The sequence below is a fragment of the Chrysemys picta genome, chromosome 16 (genome assembly GCF_011386835.1).
Source record: "Chrysemys picta bellii isolate R12L10 chromosome 16, ASM1138683v2, whole genome shotgun sequence".
Lineage (NCBI taxonomy): Eukaryota > Metazoa > Chordata > Testudines > Emydidae > Chrysemys > Chrysemys picta.
Genome location: NC_088806.1, coordinates 9469976 through 9488036, shown reverse-complemented (window position 1 = coordinate 9488036; position 18061 = coordinate 9469976). Strand labels below are relative to the sequence as shown.

General features: G+C 51.9%; 1 non-coding gene across 1 annotated transcript; it reads left to right on the top strand.

Annotated features, from left to right (window-relative positions):
* Positions 1-15145: 15145 nt before the first annotated feature.
* TRNAR-UCG (transfer RNA arginine (anticodon UCG)) lies at positions 15146-15218 on the top strand. The gene has a single exon. It is a non-coding gene; the product is annotated as a tRNA-Arg (tRNA).
* The last annotated feature ends 2843 nt before the right edge of the window (positions 15219-18061 follow it).

Below are 18061 nucleotides of genomic sequence, written 5' to 3'. Positions count from 1 at the left end.
GCGCTCAAAGTGCTCACCTTCCCTGGCTCCAGTTGTGAAAGAGCGAGTCTTTTCCCTCCTGCTGGGTGACTCACGCCCACTGGAGCCAGGTCTTCAGTCAGGATGGTGGCAGTGGGTTCGGCCTCTAGAACTTGCCACCCTGGCTACTGATGCCAGCAGTCCTGCAGTTTGACGGGATGGTTGGGATTCTCGCTCCTTCACCTGATGCCCACACTTTTGGCCCTTGTGCTTTCTACCACACTTTTCCTCCTGCCCACATGGACAGGAGTGCCAGGGCCAGGCTTCATAGTCTGGGATAGGCAGGAGGGCGAAGAGTCCCAGGCGGGAGCTCAGGACACCTTTCCTCCTCTGGGCACCTAGAGCTCAGGCAGCTGGTGCTGACAGCTCCAATGGAAGGCTTAAAAGCCACAGAGTAACCAAGGGCGAGGAGGACCAGGCCTATGCATGGCCAGCTGACAGCCACAAAGACACCCGGTCAGCCTGCTCCCTGGCATGCCAAACACCCACTGAAGGCCACCTGCAGACCAGCATGCAGAGCGGCTGCTGATGCTCTGTGGCCAACATCAGAATGTTGTAGGAAAGCAGGGCCAGCCCCCCTGATGAGGCCTCTGACCGTTCTCACTCAAGGTGCTCAGTTTGGCAGTGGGGCAGGAGATTTTTCCCCAAGAGGCTTTTCCCCAGCTGGTGAGAAGCAGAGAAAAGCCCAGGCTCCCAAGGCGCTATTTAGCAAGCCCCCTCAAGCACAGGGACAGGGGCACATTTGGAAGAGGGAAACTGCTCTACGCTCTAGCCCAGGCAGCCGCCCATGTTCTTTGGTAAGTCAGGAATGGCAAAGGCTAGACTGGAAGACCTGGGGCTCGCGCCTTTGTGATGTCCTACCCCCAACTCCTTCCCGGAGCTCTAGCTGATGCCAGAGGATTGGCCTGAGTGGCCAAGAAGAGAGCAGGACTTTCAGTACAAAGGGAAAAGTGCACAAGCACAACCATGAAGGATCTCGAACCCTCAATCGCCTGATCCAAAGTCAGGTGGCTTATCCATTAGATCACATGGTCACATGAAAAAAGCTTATCCAAGCACTTCTTCAGAAAAGGCGGACACTGTGTTTCTCTGGTCATCTACTGAGAGGGCAGAGACACTCTGGGCACAAGATGTCGAGTTGCCAGTGAGATGTGAGACTTATATTGTGGGGGGAGGGATAGCTCAGTGGTTTGAGCATTGGCCTGCTAAACCCCAAGCTGTGAGTTCAATCTTTGAAGGGGCTACTTAGGGATCTGGGGCAAAATCAGTACTTGGTCCTGCTAGTGAAGGCAGGGGGGTGGACTTGATGACCCTTCAGTGTTCCTTCCAGTTCTAGGAGATAGGATGTTTATTTATTTTAATTCTATGGAGCCAGGTGCATGCAGGCCTTTGGCAGAGAGGCTTAAGCATGGGGGATCAGGGTGCAGCAGACGGGCCAGCTATCCAGGTGCAGAGATTTAGTCGCACTGAGGCCCAGGAGGGAGGAGGAGGAGGAGGAATCCTGCTGATGGGCAGTGGCTGTGGAAAAAAGAGGAAGGGTTCCTGGGACTTTCCCACCCCCTCTCTTTTACCTGCCTGCTTGCTCTTGTGGTGGAAGGGGCAGATGTTCTCAGGAAGCCTGTTCTGTTAGTTTCCTCTGGGGCACCTGGCATTGGCCACTGTCAGAGGACAGGATACTGGGCTAGATGGACCTTTGGTTTGACCCAGTCTGGCCATTCTTATGGGGTTTGTCAAGGTCACCTATGGATCTTCTCTTTGTGTCTCTGAATTATATACAGGGCTGCATAAGCTGCAGCAAGTTTCTGGTGTTGGGTTTGATCTTGAGAAACATGATTGTCGGTGAGGCAGAGATCAAAGGGTCTCACGCCTGACAGCCAGCAGATGTGCAGGTCATGGACAATGAGCCCAGGACAACTGGTAAATGTGGTGCATAAATGATCCCAAACTAGAAGGTCTCTTGTTAGCCTCAAAAGGTAGTTGCTCAAAGGGAGCCATCTGGTGTGATGAAAAGCATGACCCATGTATGGACTCGACTAACTTGGGGAGTCCTTGCATAAGGGGAAAGGAAAATATTGTAGCTGATGCATTGTCCAGGGTGGAGAGCTCTTAGGATGCAGTCAGTGACGTTTGTGACATCCCTTCCTGCATCAATTTTGCGTTGGGGGTGTGACGTTATTGATATAATCTGGGACCATATAGATCATTGTTGCAACCAAGGTCCTGTAGTGGCACGCAAATCTTGTATAAAGGGGGTCAAATGGGGTGTCTAAAACAAGGTTATGGTTTGCTGGTTATGATTATGCTGTCTATACGTGTGTATCACTTTTGTAGTTGAAGTTATGAATATTGGCTCTATACTGTCTGTATTTCAAACTTATGCTATGCTTCTGGGTGACATCCCAGACAAACTGGTGTTAGCTCTGCCTAGCCTGCTTGATGGCCCATTAAGGACCATCAGCTATACAATGGACCCATCGAGAGAAGGCAGATACGCCCTGTAACTCAGCAAAGTATGCAGGGACTGGCCCATGTGACTCCAGACTCCATTTTGCTGTAATTTTCCGCAGTAAGAACAAAGAGGTTTTCTTACACCTGGAAAAGACTATATAAGGCTGATGCCTCATCTCCATCTGGTCTTCAATCCTGCTTCATACCTCTGGAGGAACTTTGCTACAAGCTGAAGCTTTGAACAAAGGACTGAGGACCCATCCCAGCGGGGGATGTATCCCAGAGACTTGATTTGAACCTGCAGTTTATTCCATCGCTGCTGCAAGCCTGAACCAAGAACTTTGCCATTACTGTATGTAATTGATTCCATTTAACCAATTCTAACTCTCATCTCTATCCTTTTCCTTTTATGAATAAACCTTTAGATTTTAGATTCTAAAGGATTGGCAACAGCGTGATTTGTGGGTAAGATCTGATTTGTATATTGACCTGGGTCTGGGGCTTGGTCCTTTGGGATCAGGAGAACCTTTTTCTTTTACTGGGGTATTGGTTTTCATAACCATTTGTCCCCATAACGAGTGGCACTGGTGGTAATATTGGGAAACTGGAGTGTCTAAGGAGATTGCTTGTGAGACTTGCGGTTAGCCGGGGGGTGAGACCGAAGTCCTCTTAGTCTGGCTGGTTTGGTTTGCCTTAGAGGTGGAAAGAACCCCAGCCTTGGGCTGTAACTGCCCTATTTGAGCAATTTGTCCTGAGTTGGCACTCTCAGTTAGGTTCCGCCAGAACCGCTTTGTCACAGCTGTGAAGATATGGTCACCTCCAGGCAGCAGGAGCCCCCTGACATGGGGGTTTACTACCTCCTCCCCCCAGGTGCTTTGGGGGGCCCTAGGGCCCAGCATGGAGCTGCTGTCCCTGCAGGGTCCCTGGGAGTCACAAAGGGGTGATGTGAGGTTACTGTCCTGGGGTGGGGGCCTGGAGCCCCCAGAAGAGCCCTGTGGGGAATTCACGGTCTGTGGAGAAGCACGTATAGGACTGGGGATTCCCAGCTGCATTACAGCGGCAGGAAGGAGAAGAGAGAGTTAAAGCTTTAGAACAGTCTGGGTGCGCTGGATGTGAAGGAGGGTGCCCAGCTCTCAGTCTGCAGAACGGCCAACCCCGAACATTCAAAAACCCTGAATCAGGCTCACCAAAAATCATGAGATTGGCTTTGAAACCAGGAGATTCTGTAAAAATAATAGATTTGGGGATCTGTTTATTTGCCTTCTGCTTGATGAGCCTTTAGGACACACGGGGGTCCCATTTTGAAGCTTTCTCCACAGCCACAAGGGCTAGAAACATCCTGTGTCTTTAAGAGCGAAGGCTGCAATCATCAGATCTCCACTTGACTCTAGGAGCTGGGGCTTTATGGAAAAACAATAACTCTCACAAGACTCATGGCAAAATTATGGGAGTTGGCAGCAGTGAGTCGAATTGCGTCTTTATTCTCAGGGATTCCCTGGAGCTGGGGTTCCCGACCTTTTTCTTTCTGTAGCTCCCGCCCAACATGGTATAAAAGCTCCACAGCCCACCTGTGCCACAACAACTGTTTTTCTGCACGTCCAGTCGATTAAACGCCGGGGCTGTCATTAGGGGGTAGCCAGCCGAGCAATTGCGCAGGGCCCCACAGCACAGGGGCCTCCATGAAGTTAAGTTGCTCCGGCTTTGGCTTCAACCCCGAGCGGTGGGACTCAGATTTCAGCTTTCTGCCCTGAGTGAGTCTAACGTTGGCCCTGCTTTCTGGTTTATTTTGGTGAGGCCCCCTGAGACCTGCTCGCTGCCCTGCTCAACCAGGGACCCCTAGTTGAGAACCACTGCCTGGGAACTCTGTTTAGAAGGAGGGAGCAAAGCTGCTGCCTTTCCTGATGGCTGAACACAGGCCCTGAGAGTGGGATATCCAGGCACTGCCAGTGACACCAGGAGAGCTCCCCGAGCAGCTGCCTGGCGTTAGGGATGGTCTGAGCCTGCAGGGCCCTGGGGGCAATGAAGCAGCTGGGTCAGGCTGGGCACCTCGATTCCCAGAGAACGGCCCTGGCTCCCTGCTCAGCAGCAAAGGATAATTTCTCCCCCATTCCCCCAGTAAATCAGCCTGGAGCTAAATGCAGAGCTGGGGGTTTCTCCTTTCACTCCTGCTGGGGAATGTGAGAGTCCCGGGCGTGTTTCTAGCAGAGCATTTGGAACTGAACCAGCCTTTCATTACAGAACACTCAAGTTCAGATGACATCTTTATTTACAGTTTTTTATAATACGATATAATCCTTCAATCCTAGCGTCACCATCGATAACATGGCTGGTTCAGCCTGGTGGGATACCAAGGGTAAAACTAACCAGCTCTTCAAATCCAAGAGCATGGAGATAAATCACCTCTCAGAGTCAATGCAGGGTAATCAATAGGCAGACGGCGGGCAAAATCGCTTTTCAATGGACCCCAACACTAATAGGGAGAGGAAATACAAATAGGGAAGAGGGGAGAAACCCTGACTGAACATGCATTGCACTTAGTGGCATCAGCAGAACAGATTATCGGCTACACAACCCAAGAAAGGGATCTGCATGTTGCTGTAGACAGATCAATCAGCTCCAGCCCAGAGCCCCTCCCCCAGCCCGGTGACAGTGGGGGAGAGAGAGCAACAGTGGGAAGGGGCTGTTGGGAGTGGGGCGGGGCCGATCCTGGGCTGATCTGAAGGTCAGAAAGTGACCTCGGGGGTAAGAAGCTGCAGACCCTGAACAGCGACAACTCACAGATCTGTCTTGTCCCTCGGCTCATTTTATAATGGAGATATCCCATCTCCTAGAACTGGAAGGGACCTTGACAGGTCATCGAGTCCAGCCCCCTGCCTTCACTAGCAGGACCAAGTACTGATTTTGCCCCAGATCCCTAAGTGGCCCCCTCAAGGATTGAACTCACAACCCTGGGTTTAGCAGACCAATGCTCAAACCACTGAGCTATCCCTCCCCCCCATGGGAGCGACACCCACGGGACGGGACGTTCCCCGGCCCCACGCTGCCCTGTGTGGGGCTGGTGCCCGGCAGCTCCGTCCCCGGCCCCCTGCTGCTGGGGCCCACGGCCCGGCGGGGGGGAGGTGAAGCCCTTTCACTCCGCGCTGCCTCCGCCCTGTGCCCCCCGCCCTGCTCCATGGGCCCGGGGCTGCTCCCGGGGCAGGGGCGGGGCCTAGAACTGGGTGTCTGAGCCCCCGGCCCGTGCGGAGCCGCCACTCACCGTCCCGCCTCCGCCTCCCGCCCCGGACGCCCCAGAGCCGCGTCCCCCCCGGGATCCCCCCTCCCCCAGCAGTGCCGCGAGCGGGATTCGAATCCCAACGGCTGCAGCGCGCGCCCGGGACAGGCGGGGGCAGCGAAGCCTGGAGTGAGGGAACTGGGGCCTGAGGCCACGCGCAGAGCCTCTGTCCCGCGCTCTCTCCGCCAATCAAGGAGCGGGGAGGGGCGCGGTGAAGTGATGACCATACAGCCCCTCCTCCCAGAGAAGGCCGCGTGTGAGAGAGAGAACTACGCTTCCCAGTGTGCACCGGGAGGGGGCACGTTGTCTGAGCAACTTTGACGTCGCTTCCACTCTGAGACGAGCCGGGAACTACAACTCCCAACCTGCCCCGGGGCGCTTCCGCCCTCTCGAGCCCAGGTAAGGGCGGGACCCTGGGTTAACCTGACACCTCCCCCGCCTCGCCCCTCCCCTCCTCTACCCCCGCTCCGGCTCCTGACGCGAACTCTCGTGTCCCGGGGTCTCGGCCTGGCCCTGCCCCCCCCCCGCATTGCGGCGCCCCCCAGAGCCCCCTTCTCCGCTCGCTTCTCCCTCGGTCTCGTCTCTCCCCGCCCCGGGCCAATGGACGGCCCCGGTGCCCCACTCGGGGGGGCGGCTCTTGGATGGAGCCATAAGGAAATACGGGGGTGGGCAGGGCTTGGAGCCTGGACTCCTGGGTTCTCCCCACAGCTCTGGGAGTGGGGGGCTAGGGGGTAGAGTGGGGGAGGGGTAGGGCTGGGAGCCCGGACTCCTGGGTTCTCCCCACAGCTCTGGGAGGGGAGTGGGGGGTAGAGTGGGGAGGGGTTGGGGGGGTCTCCTGCCCCAGGGGAGAGTCCAGGGGCTGGTGTCAGGCAGCGGCAGGGCCGCCCGGGGGGGCAAGTGGGGGCAATTTGCCCGCGGGCCGCGCAGGGGCCCCCACCAGTATGTCGGAGGCTCCCCTGTCCTCCATCTTCCCCCGGCGCCTCAGCTGGTAAGGAGGCGGGGCTGCGAGCTGCGGCCAAGCTGCGAGAACTCAGGCCCAGCTGGAGACACCACGCCGCTGCAGCGCTTTCCGGGGCCGCTCCTGGACGCGGTGCGCTGAGGCTCCGGGAGAGGGGGTAAACGGCATGGTAAGGGACCGGGGCCAGGCAGTCCCCCGACCCCATCCCCCACAGCCCTGACCCCCAGCTCTGAGCCCAGCCCCTCTGAGCTGGACACCCCCCTGACCCCATCTCCCCACAGGCCTGAGCCCAGCCCCTGTGAGCTGGGCACCCCCCAACCCAGAGCCCAGCTCCCCACCAGCCCTGGGCAACAGCAGCATCACCCCCAGGCAGCGACAGCCCATTGGCAGCAACCATCACCATCACCCAGCAACAGCCCATTATGTAATTGCAAATGTCTACATCCCATTACAGCATTTAATGTTTGTAAATAATGTATTTCCTGTATTTTCAAATTATTACAAATTAATTTTTGAATGTATTTCACTGGTTATTTTTTACATTTCCAAATACATGTTACTATAGTATTGCAATTTTTTTTTATGGAAGGGGCCCCCGAAATTGCTTTGCTCCAGGCCTCCTGAATCTTCTGGGTGGCCCTGGGCAGCGGGTCACTTGCAGGCTCCGAGTGTCCGATCTGGAAACAGCTGCGTGTCCCCGCGCTCTGGGACTGTGCCTGGCGGGGGACCGTTTCCTTGTACCCAAGAATTATCCAATACACCCTCGTGTGTGAGCCCCACACTCCCCTCTCAGTGCCTGGGGCACGGAGCCCTGTGTACGAGTCACTCTCGTGTCAGTTCGTACGAGTCAGTTCGTACGGACATTGCTGGTGCTTTTTCTGTAGCCTGTGGTAAAACGGGGCAATTATCTAGATGCGTTGATGGACCCCCTGAAAGATCTCTGTGCACCCCCAGGGGTACACGTACCCCTGGTTGAGAACCACTGATGTAGGGGAACCGAGGCCCACCCCCGTACCGGCTTCCAACCCCGTACCCTGGGAGGCTGGTTCGGCTTCGCTTACCTTGCATCAGCCTCAAGTCAGCTTCCCTGGGTCACCACATCCTATGATGGCCCCGTGGGCAGGAATCAGAGACAGGAAGTTTCCTCTCAGGTGTAAAAACAGCAATGGCTCCATGGAGGGTCGGTACTGATGGAGCGATTATCGACACTTTGTCTAGTCTCCTTTTCAGATTTTGCCCCATTTTCTCTTTAATTCTCCAATGTTAATTTAACAGTCTCAGATTTGGGATATTTTCCCACCCGTTTGACCTGCAGCAAATTTTCTTCCTTTCTTTGGGAAATTGTCCTGAATCATTCCCCAAATGAGAAGGGGCTTAATGGGTGCAGCTTGCAGAGCCCTGAGACACAGCTGCCTCTGGGGTGGGCTGGGATGGCCATTCTCTGCCAGCAACAAGGCGAGGAAGGGGACAGGAGGAAAAGGTCCCCAGTGGAGACTGTCCAGCCCAAGGTTACACAGCCCTTGCTACTGCTACCCCCAACTGCCAGTCACCTGCCCGCCCCGGCTTCTGCCTCCTCCCCACTGCCAGGGAGTTTTCCTGCTCCACACTCCCCTCACGTACCCTCTTAAAGCACCTCCCCAAAGGGCTCCCTGCTGCCATGTGAATGGGGGGGGGGGTATTACTGTCTGTTTATTGAACTTCCATATACAATCCTGTCAAACTGTCCAACTCCTCTCACTTAATATAAAATCTCTTCAGATCTGGGTGGTTTTCTCTCATTATCAAATGTTTCTTTTTAGACCTATTTCTTCCCTTGATAGTTAATTTACCACCCAATAAAGTTTAAAAGTAGCTCTAGTTTTTCTCTCCAATGTGCATTGCTTTGCATTTAGAAAGATAAGGTGGGTGAGGTAATATATTTTATTGGATCCACTTCAGTTGGTGAGAGAGATACATTTCTGAGCTACACACAGATCTCTTCTTCAGGAAAATATCCTAAAAATTTGCCCTCCTTTCTCTCTCGTTATTTATTTCTAATTTAATATTCCCTAAGATTTTTTCCATGTCTTACTAATAATAAGACTGTGTAAGAACATAAGAACAGCCAGACTGGGTCAGACCAAAGGTCCATCTAGCCCAGTATCCTGTCTTCCAACAGTGGCCAATGCCAGGTGCTCCAGAGGGAGTGAACCTAACAGGTAATGATCAAGTGATCTCTCTCCTGCCATCCATCTCCACCCTCTGACAAACAGAGGCTAGGGACACCATTCCTTACCCGTCCTGGCTAATAGCCATTAATGGACTTAACCTCCATGAGTTTATCTAGTTCTCTTTTAAACTCTTTTATAGTCCTAGCCTTCACAACCTCCTCAGGCAAGGAGTTCCACAGGTTGACTGTGCGCTGTGTGAAGAAGAACTTCCTTTTATTTGTTTTAAACCTGCTGCCCATAAATTTCATTTGGTGGCCCCTAGTTCTTATATTATGGGAACAAGTAAATAACTTTTCCTTATTCACTTTATCCACACTACTCATGCTTTTATATACCTCTATTATATCCCCCCTTAGTGTCCTCTTTTCCAAGCTGAAAAGTCCTAGCCTCTTTAATCTCTCCTCATATGGGACCCGTTCCAAACCCCTAATCAGTTGCCCTTCTCTGAACCTTTTCTAATGCCAGTATATCTTTTTTGAGATGAGAAGACCACATCTGTACGCAGTATTCAAGATTTGGGCGTCCCATGGGTTTATATAAGGGCAATAAGATATTCTCTGTCTTATTCTTTATCCCTTTTTTAATAATTCCTAACATCCTGTTTGCTTGTTTGACTGCCGCTGCACACTCTGTGGACGTCTTCAGAAAACTATCCACGATGACTCCAAGATCTCTTTCCTGATTAGTTGTAGCTAAATTAGCCCCCATCATATTGTATGTATAGTTGGAGTTATGTTTTTTCCAACATGCATTACTTTACATTTATCCACATTAAATTTCATTTGCCATTTTGTTGCCCAATCACTTAGTTTTGTGAGATCTTTTTGAAGTTCTTCACAGTCTGCTTTGGTCCTAACTATCTTGAGCAGTTTAGTATCGTCTGTGAACTTTGCCACCTCACTGTTTACCCCTTTCTCCAGATCATTTATGAATAAGTTGAATAGGATTGGTCCTAGGACTAACCTAGGAAAATCACAGCAGCAAGATGGAGTCTGGAGTCACATGGGCAAGTCACATGTCCATGCATGACTCAGGCGCCATTGTTTACATGTATGTTTGAACGTTCCCAGGAAAGTTCAGATGTGGATTGGCGTCTCCCAAAGTCCATTGTCAGTTAAGTGTTTCTTGATTGGGCACTTACTGAGAATAGTCCTTTCTCAAGAAGCTGACCAAATGCATCACTGAGGCTACTTGGAATCAAATACATTTGAGATACAAGTACATAGCCCATATTCATAACTTCAAATACAAAAATGGTACACACATACAGCTAGTATAATTATAACCAGCAAATCATAACCTTGTCATAGACACCTCCCATGACAACCTTTGTACAATCTTTGCTGCAACTATATAACAGTGGTGGCAACAATGATCTATACCGTCCCAGTTCATATTAATAACATCATAGCAGCCTACAGGGAAGCGTCTTTCAGCCAGCGTGTCTCATCCGTTTCTCCCTTGGGCGGAGGCAGGAAGGGAGCGAAACGTGCCTGGCTGAAGGTTTTGCGTTCGGCCTTGAGGATTAAGCCTGAGCCTCAAGCACGCTGCTGGGAGATGGGTTTCTGAGTCGCATCCAGCACACGCTTTGTGCTACCAGCTGTGCCTCCTGAGGCCAAGAGGGACAGTTTTGAGGCTCCCAGAAAGTCTTGAAGAGCAAGAAAGCAACACAAGCTTATCACCGTCCCAGGTGGGGGGGGGGGGGGTTTGAACCACTGTCCTTTTGGTTAATAGCTAAACACACTGACCCATTGCACCACAGAGACACGTATAGAGAGAAACCTGCTGTTACCAAGGCTGCTGCCTAGCAGCCTGCGCTTCTGTCTGTCAGCACTAGAGCTCACAAGGCGCTAGTGTGGATGCTGGAGGCTGGATGCTGTGGGTGAAGAACCAGCAGAGTGACACAGCGGCAGCGTGCTGGGCCCATAACACACAGGTCAATTCATCAAAACCCTCTTCCGCTAGCACCGGGCCTCCTTCTTCTTACACTGGGCCTTCAAGCAAGGGGGTGGCTGGCACAGCACCAAGAGTCTAACCTGCACAGTAGCGTAGCTAGTGGAGTGCAGGGGAAGCAGCCGCTTCCTCTCAGCACATGTTCCATAAGAGGCACCTTTCCAAAAGTGGCTGGAGGAGTGATGGGGGGCGCAGGCTGGTGGCCCGCAGTGCGGCCAGCAGCCATGGGGGGGCGGCGGGTGTGGCCGGAGGAGCGGGGGTCGCAGCATGGCGGCCCACGGCTGGAGGAGCGAGGGGCGGTTTTCCACGGGGTGGCATGGCAGGGCCGGAGGAGCCATGGGGGGCGGTGCGGCCGGAGGAGGAGCCAAGGGGGGAGGTGCGGAGCGGTGGGAGGAGGAGCCCAGGGGGCGTGGCCAGAGGAGGAGCCAAGGGGGGGCGCCTTTTTTATGTTTGCTCCCCCTCCTCTTAGAAGCTGGCTACGCCACTGGGCGGCTGCTGACACCCACAGCCTGCTGGGGAGCTCCCAGAAGTTATTAAAGGACAGAGACTCCTCAATGCCCTTAGTAACAAGGGTTTGGGGTTCACTGAGGCCAGTAGGGGGGTCACTATGTTGGCCTTATAACCCTGGGTGTCAGGTCGCTGTGCAGCTTTGATTTAGAGCTCGGATCCCAATAACCGACCAGCAGCCCACAGCCTCTCCTTGGGTCTGCTCCACCTGGTTACTCCTTATAAGCTGACCTTACCCCCTTCCAGCCCCGGATTTGCCCCCAATCATCCTACTGCCACTCAGAGCCACAGACGTGGAGGTGCTGATGGAGGGAGGGAGGACTCTAGGATGGGGTTCTTCTCTAAAGACGGCTGGCAGAAAAGTGATGCTCAGCTCTGTCAGCGACCTGCCCAGTTGCCTCACTGCCAGGGGATGCAGACATTTCTGTAAGGTGCATAAAGAGGGTATTTGGCTTCCAAGCTAGTGAGGAATGTGCAATTATGAGAGGGAATTTCTGTTTTAATTTTAATTGTACTTCAGTGGCTTAATGGCTAAGGTGTTGGCTTTCTAAGCCAAGAATTGTGGGGTCAAGTCCCACTCTGGATGAAAAACTACTTTCATCCCGTATATTGCAAAGAAACCTTGGTCTTATTTTCACCAAGGAAGCTGGGAGATGTTTGAACACCAAGTCCTGGATCTTGGGAACAATCCCCCAGAAATGTCACCTTCCACTCTGTGATCCATGAAGGATGGGGGCGGGAGATTAGTTCCCTTTGATGGACACCCAGGCAGCCAGTTAGCTGTAAAATCCCTCTTGGTCTGTTCTCTACTTACTTTACCTGTAAAGGGTTAACAAGCCCACAGGTAAAGGGAAGGGAAGTGGGCACCTGACCAAAAGAGCCAATGGGAAGGTAGAACTTTTTAAAATTGGGAAAGAAACTTTCCCTTTGTCTGTTGTTCTCTGGGCTGCAGGGACGGAGCAGCAATGCTGTGTAAGGCTTGTACCAGGTATGAAAATTCATCTTCCATATATAGAAGAAATTATTTGGATAGGGAATGTTTAGTTCGACACAATCAGGTTTATTTTTTATTTTGGCTTGTGGATCTCCTCTGGGCTAACCCCAGATACTTTTGTTTGCTTTTAACCTTTAAGTTGAACCCCCAAGAAAGCTATTTTGGGTGCTTGATTTTTGGAATTGCATGTTTAAAATATAGCAAAAGCCTAAGTTCCAGATGTAAGTTTTTCCTTTTTATTTTTAATAAAATTTACCTTTTTTAAGAACAGGATTGGATTTTTGTGTCCTAAGAGGTTTGTGCACATGTTGTTTAATTAGCTGGTGGCAACAACTAATTTCCCTTTTTTTTTTCCCTTTTGTCAGCTCCTCCCCGGAGGGGTGTGTGTGAAAGGGCTTGAGGGTACCCCCCAGGAAGAAATTCCCAAGTGCACCTTCCTGGGCTCTCAAAGGGGTTCTGCACTTGGGTGGTGGCAGAATCAACCCATCCAAGGTCAGAGAGAAGTTGTAACCTTGGGAGTTTAATACCAGCCTGGAGTGGCCAGTATTAATTTTTAGAATCCTTGCAGGCCCCCGACTTCTGCACTCGAAGTGCCAGAGCGGGGAATCAGCCTTGACTCCAAGTTATTCAGTAAGACCCTGTCACGGGGCAGGACTCACCCCTGCAGCACCTCCTGCTGGTGTCCTGGGAATTAGCTCTTCACCAGCTCCAGAGCGCCCTCTGCAGGCCGATGTCCTGCTTGCCACTGGCCCCCGTGTCCCTCCCGGACCCCGGTGCCCTTTACCCAGGGGTTCTGCCCACGGCAGCAGCCCCCAAATCTGGGTTTCCCCACTCAGGGGAACCCCCAAACCCCTATTCTCACCTCGCCTCAGTGACTACTGCCAGTCACCATCTAGCCCCCGCTCACTGTGGCAGACTGCAGTCTGTAAATGCCACTCATCACAGGCAAGGGGGGTTTGGACCTGCTGCCTTGGCCTACCCCTGTGCTGCTCTCGGCAACCCCAGTACCCTTCTGGGCCTTTAACAAGGCCTGCAGTGTGGGGGGTTTCCAGGCCGGAGCTCACCAGCTCCTCTGGCCTTCCCCCAGCCCTGCTCCACTCTAGGGACCCTGTGAGCTCCTAACCAGCCATGCAGAGAGAGACTGAATAGCTCCTGGCCCACTGCCCTCTTATCAGGACCAGCTGGGCCCTGATTGGGGCATGGCCCCAGCTGTGGCTGTCTTCCCAATCAGCCCAGCCTTTTTCTCAGCCCCAGCCCTCTCCAAGGGCTGCTTTTACCCTTTCTTAACCGGAGCGGGGTCACCGCCCCGCTACAGGCCCTAGTTCAGCAAGGCAGTTTAGCATGGAGTCATCCCCCTGCATTCAGCAAAGCACTTACAGGTGCTTGAGTCCTGTTTGCAGCCAACAGGGTTTAAGAACTTGCTTAAAGTTAAGCCTGTGCTATTCGTGCCCTCTGTGCCACCCAGCGACCCTGTGCTAGGAGAGGAGGGCACCCGAAAGTGGGACTTAGACACACGATGACAGTGGCTCATGAACACACCTCCCAAATACGTCAGGCTCTAGAGATGTAAAGCACATGGGGACTTTGTAACAGTGTGTACCTGGAACTGGCCCCAAGTCCTGTGGCTGTGATGTGATCTCTGATGTGTCCTCTCTTCCCTTCGGCTCTTGTGACCAACACTTGGGGCTGGAGGAAGCTTCTCTGTCTCCTTGGTCCTGGAGTGGAATCTTATTAAGTTAGTCTGACATCACCATGGAGATTCTGGTGATGTCACAAATGGAATGGACCATCTGGCCGGCAGGAGCAGAGAGAATGTGATGCTCTGAGTGGAATGAGGGGTGTGCTTTGAAATATGGTTGATCATTAGAGAAGGTGGAGAGGAATCCTGCCCCGGGTAGGGAAAGGGAAGTGGAATTACATCAACCCCTCTGTAAGGCGTTACCAGGCTGAAGGTGCCTCCCTAGCCAGTGACTGTGCTGCAGAGTGGACACATTGCTGCTGAGGGACAGGCACTGGCCTTCTCAGAGAACTCCTCTCCTGAGGCTGGCAATAGTCACACTGCACACTGAGCAGAGGGAAACACATTCAGTGGCACTGAGAGATGCTGCTGCTCCCTCCTTGGGCATGGTTAGCAGCGAGTGGGCTTTAGAACTCACACAGTTGGTGACAAAGCGTTTGAAGAAGAAAAAAGACCAAGATGCATGGGACAGGTTTCAGCTTAGAGTTGGGAACCAGAAATTATGTTACTGACAGCAACGTAATTATCTCCTACTTGGTGGACATGAAACACATTTAACACTGTAAAGCCAATTGTTTCTCATTCAGGTCTCAGCCTCAGGACTTCACCCACGTTCCTTAGGCCAGCGGTTTTCAAACTTTTTTTCTGGCGACCCAGCTGAAGAAAATTGTTGATGCCCATGACCCAGTGGAGCCGGGGATGAGGGGTTCGGGGTGTGGGAGGGGCTCAGGGCTGGGGCAGAGGGTTGGAGTGCAGGAAGGTGTCAGGCATCTGGCCTGGGGGTGCAGGCTCTGGGCTGGGGCTAGAGATGAGCGGTTTGGGGTGCAGGAAGGGGCTCCAGGTGTGGGAGGGCTCAGGGCTGGGGCAGGGGATTGGGGCGTGGGGTTGGGGCGTGGGGTTGGGGCATGGGGCTCCATAGAATTAAGTCTCACATCTCGCTGGGAACTCTACTTCTTGTGCCCAGAGAGTCTTGGCCCCTCAGTAGATGACCCGAGAAACACCATGTCTGCCTTTTCCAAAGAAGTGCTGGGAGCAGCTTTTCTTCTGTGACCACGTGGCCTAATGGATAAGGCGTCTGACTTCGGATCAGGAGATTAAGGGTTCAAGTCCCTTTGTGGTTGTTCTTGTGCAGTTTTACATTTGTGCTGAAACTCATGATCCCCTCAGGGCTGTAACTTCTTCTTGGCTGCTCAGGCCAATGCTCTGGCTTCAGCTAGAGCCCCAGGAAGGAGTTGGGGGTTGGGCATCACAAAGGCTGGGGTGTGAGCTCCAGGTGCTTCCAGTCTAGCCTTTGCCATTCCTGACTTCCCAAAGAAAATAGGCAGCTGCCCGGGCTAACGTTGTGACGTTATTGACATAAACTGGGACCGTATAGATCATTGTTGCAACCAAGGTCCTGTAGTGGCACCCAAATCTGGTATAAAGGGGGTCAAATGGGGTGTCTAGGACAAGGTTATGGTTTGCTGGTTATGATTATGCTGTCTATATGTGTGTATCAGTTTTGTGGTCGAAGTTATGAATATTGGCTCTATACTGTCTGTATGGCAAACTTATGCTATGCTTCTGGGTGACATCCCAGACAAGCTGAGATTAGCTCTGCCTAGCCTGCTTGATGGCCCATTAAGGACCATCAGCTATACAATGGACCCATTGAGAGAAGGCAGATACGCCTTGTAACTCAGCAAAGTATGCAGGGACTGGCCCATGTGACTCCAGACTCCATTTTGCTGTAATTTTCCATGGTAAGAACAAAGAGGTATTCTGACACCTGGAAAAGACTATATAAGGCGGATGCCTCATCTCCATCTTGTCTTCAATCCTGCTTCATACCTCTGGAGGAACTTTGCTACAAACTGAAGCTCTGAACAAAGGACTGAGGACCCATCCCAGCGGGGGATGTATTCCAGAGACTTGATTTGAACCTGCAGTTTATTCCATCGCTGCTGCAAGCCTGAACCAAGAACTGTGCCATTACTGTATGTAATTGATTCCATTTAACCAATTCTAACTCTCATCTCTATCTTTTTCCTTTTATAAATAAACCTTTAGATTTTAGATTCTAAAGGATTGGCAACAGCGTGATTTGTGGGAAAGATCTGATTTGTATATTGACCTGGGTCTGGGGCTTGGTCCTTTGGGATCAGGAGAACCTTTTTCTTTTACTTGGGTACTGGTTTTCATAACCATTTGTCCCCGTACGAGTGGCACTGGTGGTTATACTGGGAAACTGGAGTGTCTAAGGAGATTGCTTGAGAGACTTGCGGTTAGCCAGTGGGGTGAGACCGAAGTTCCCTTAGTCTGGCTGGTTTGGTTTGCCTTAGAGGTGGAAAATACCCCAGCCTTGGGCTGCAACTGCCCTGTTTAAGCAATTTGTCCTGAGTTGGCACTCTCAGTTGGGTTCCGCCAGAACTGCATTGTCACAGTGGCGTAGTCGTGCTTGGATCCACAGAACCAGGTCAATTAAGCTTTGGGTCAGAACCCCACGCTATCCAAATTTGAATTTTGGAATTGAGAGTTTTGTTGGTTAAAGAGCTGCTGCAATGGCTGAGCAAAGAGCATATGAGGGACTTGGCAAAAAAGCCCTGGAAAATTTGTGTTCAGAAAAGAGGATAAGTTTTAGAAAGAAAGCTACAAATCAAGAACTGAGAAATCTGTTAATAGCCAGTGATCAGGGGGCAAGAGCACAGCCCTTACCTGAGGCTGCAGAAGATGCAGAAAAAATTAGGATGCAAAGGGTGACAAGTAAACTGCAATTTGAGCATGAACAGAAGCTAGCAGATCTTCGATTGCTGGAGAAGCAAAAAATAGCAGAATTAGAGAAGGAGGCTGCTGAGAGAGAGAAAGAAGCCGATCAAAGAAAGAAGGAGGCTGATGAGAGAGAAGAGAGAGCGCGTAAGGGGCGTCTAGAGCTGCTCGCTGCTGAGCAGGAGACTCACAGGATGGAACAGGAGACTCACAAGATGGAACAGGAGACGGCCAGACTTCAGCTCCAAGTAATGGAAGAGCGGAGAAAGTCATCCCCACCTGGTACTCCACTTCCCCCCCGCCATGAGAAAAACTGGGAAAGGATGTGTCCCATTTACAATGATACTGAGGATATAGAGGTGTTTTTGTCTACCTTTGAACGCCTCTGCAATCTGTACCAGATCCCCGAGGGTCAGCGAATGCCTGTCCTGCTGACCAGACTGACTGGAAAAGCCAGGGAGGTATTCAATGACTTGGGGGAACAAGAAGCCTTAGATTATGAGCGGTTTAAGGATTCTGTGTTAAGGCGGTTCAAGGTTACTCCTGAATCTTACAGAGTTAAGTTTAGAGAGTTTAAAATGTCTAAGGATTGTACTTTTGTAGAATGTGCTCATAAGCTGATGGGTTTTGTTAAAAAGTGGGTTATGGGAGCCAAGGCGCATGGGAGTTTTGAAAAACTGCTGGATTTAATAACTTTGGAACAGTTCTTAGATATTGTGCCTGACAATGTGAGAGCAGCTGTGTGTGACAGGGACCCTGAGTCAGTCCTACGGACAGCAGAGATTGCGGATGCCCATACCCAAAACAGGGCTCGAGAAGGGTGTAAAACCCCGGGGAAAACTGATCACCATTCTCCCCAGTTCAAGAGGAGGGAAGGATTTAAAAATAAACCTGACTCTTCTAAAGGAGTTCAAGGGGGCCCGGAGGGTAGGAACTCACATCCCAGGACAGAACAGGTTACATGCTATCACTGTGGTATCCTGGGCCACATGAGACCAGACTGCCCGACACTGAAAGGCAGCCCAAAACCAGCAACCCCAAATGCCATGGCCAATGCTAACCCTGTTGTTGTAAACTCACAGGCAAGCCACACAGAGCCCAGCATTGGTGCCCTGTGTGCAAATGCTGTTTCTGTGGTCTCGGAAGAATTTGACCTTAAAACTCACATTAAAGCTAAATATGGGGGAAATAATGCAGAGTTTATTAGCAGTGCAGAAGT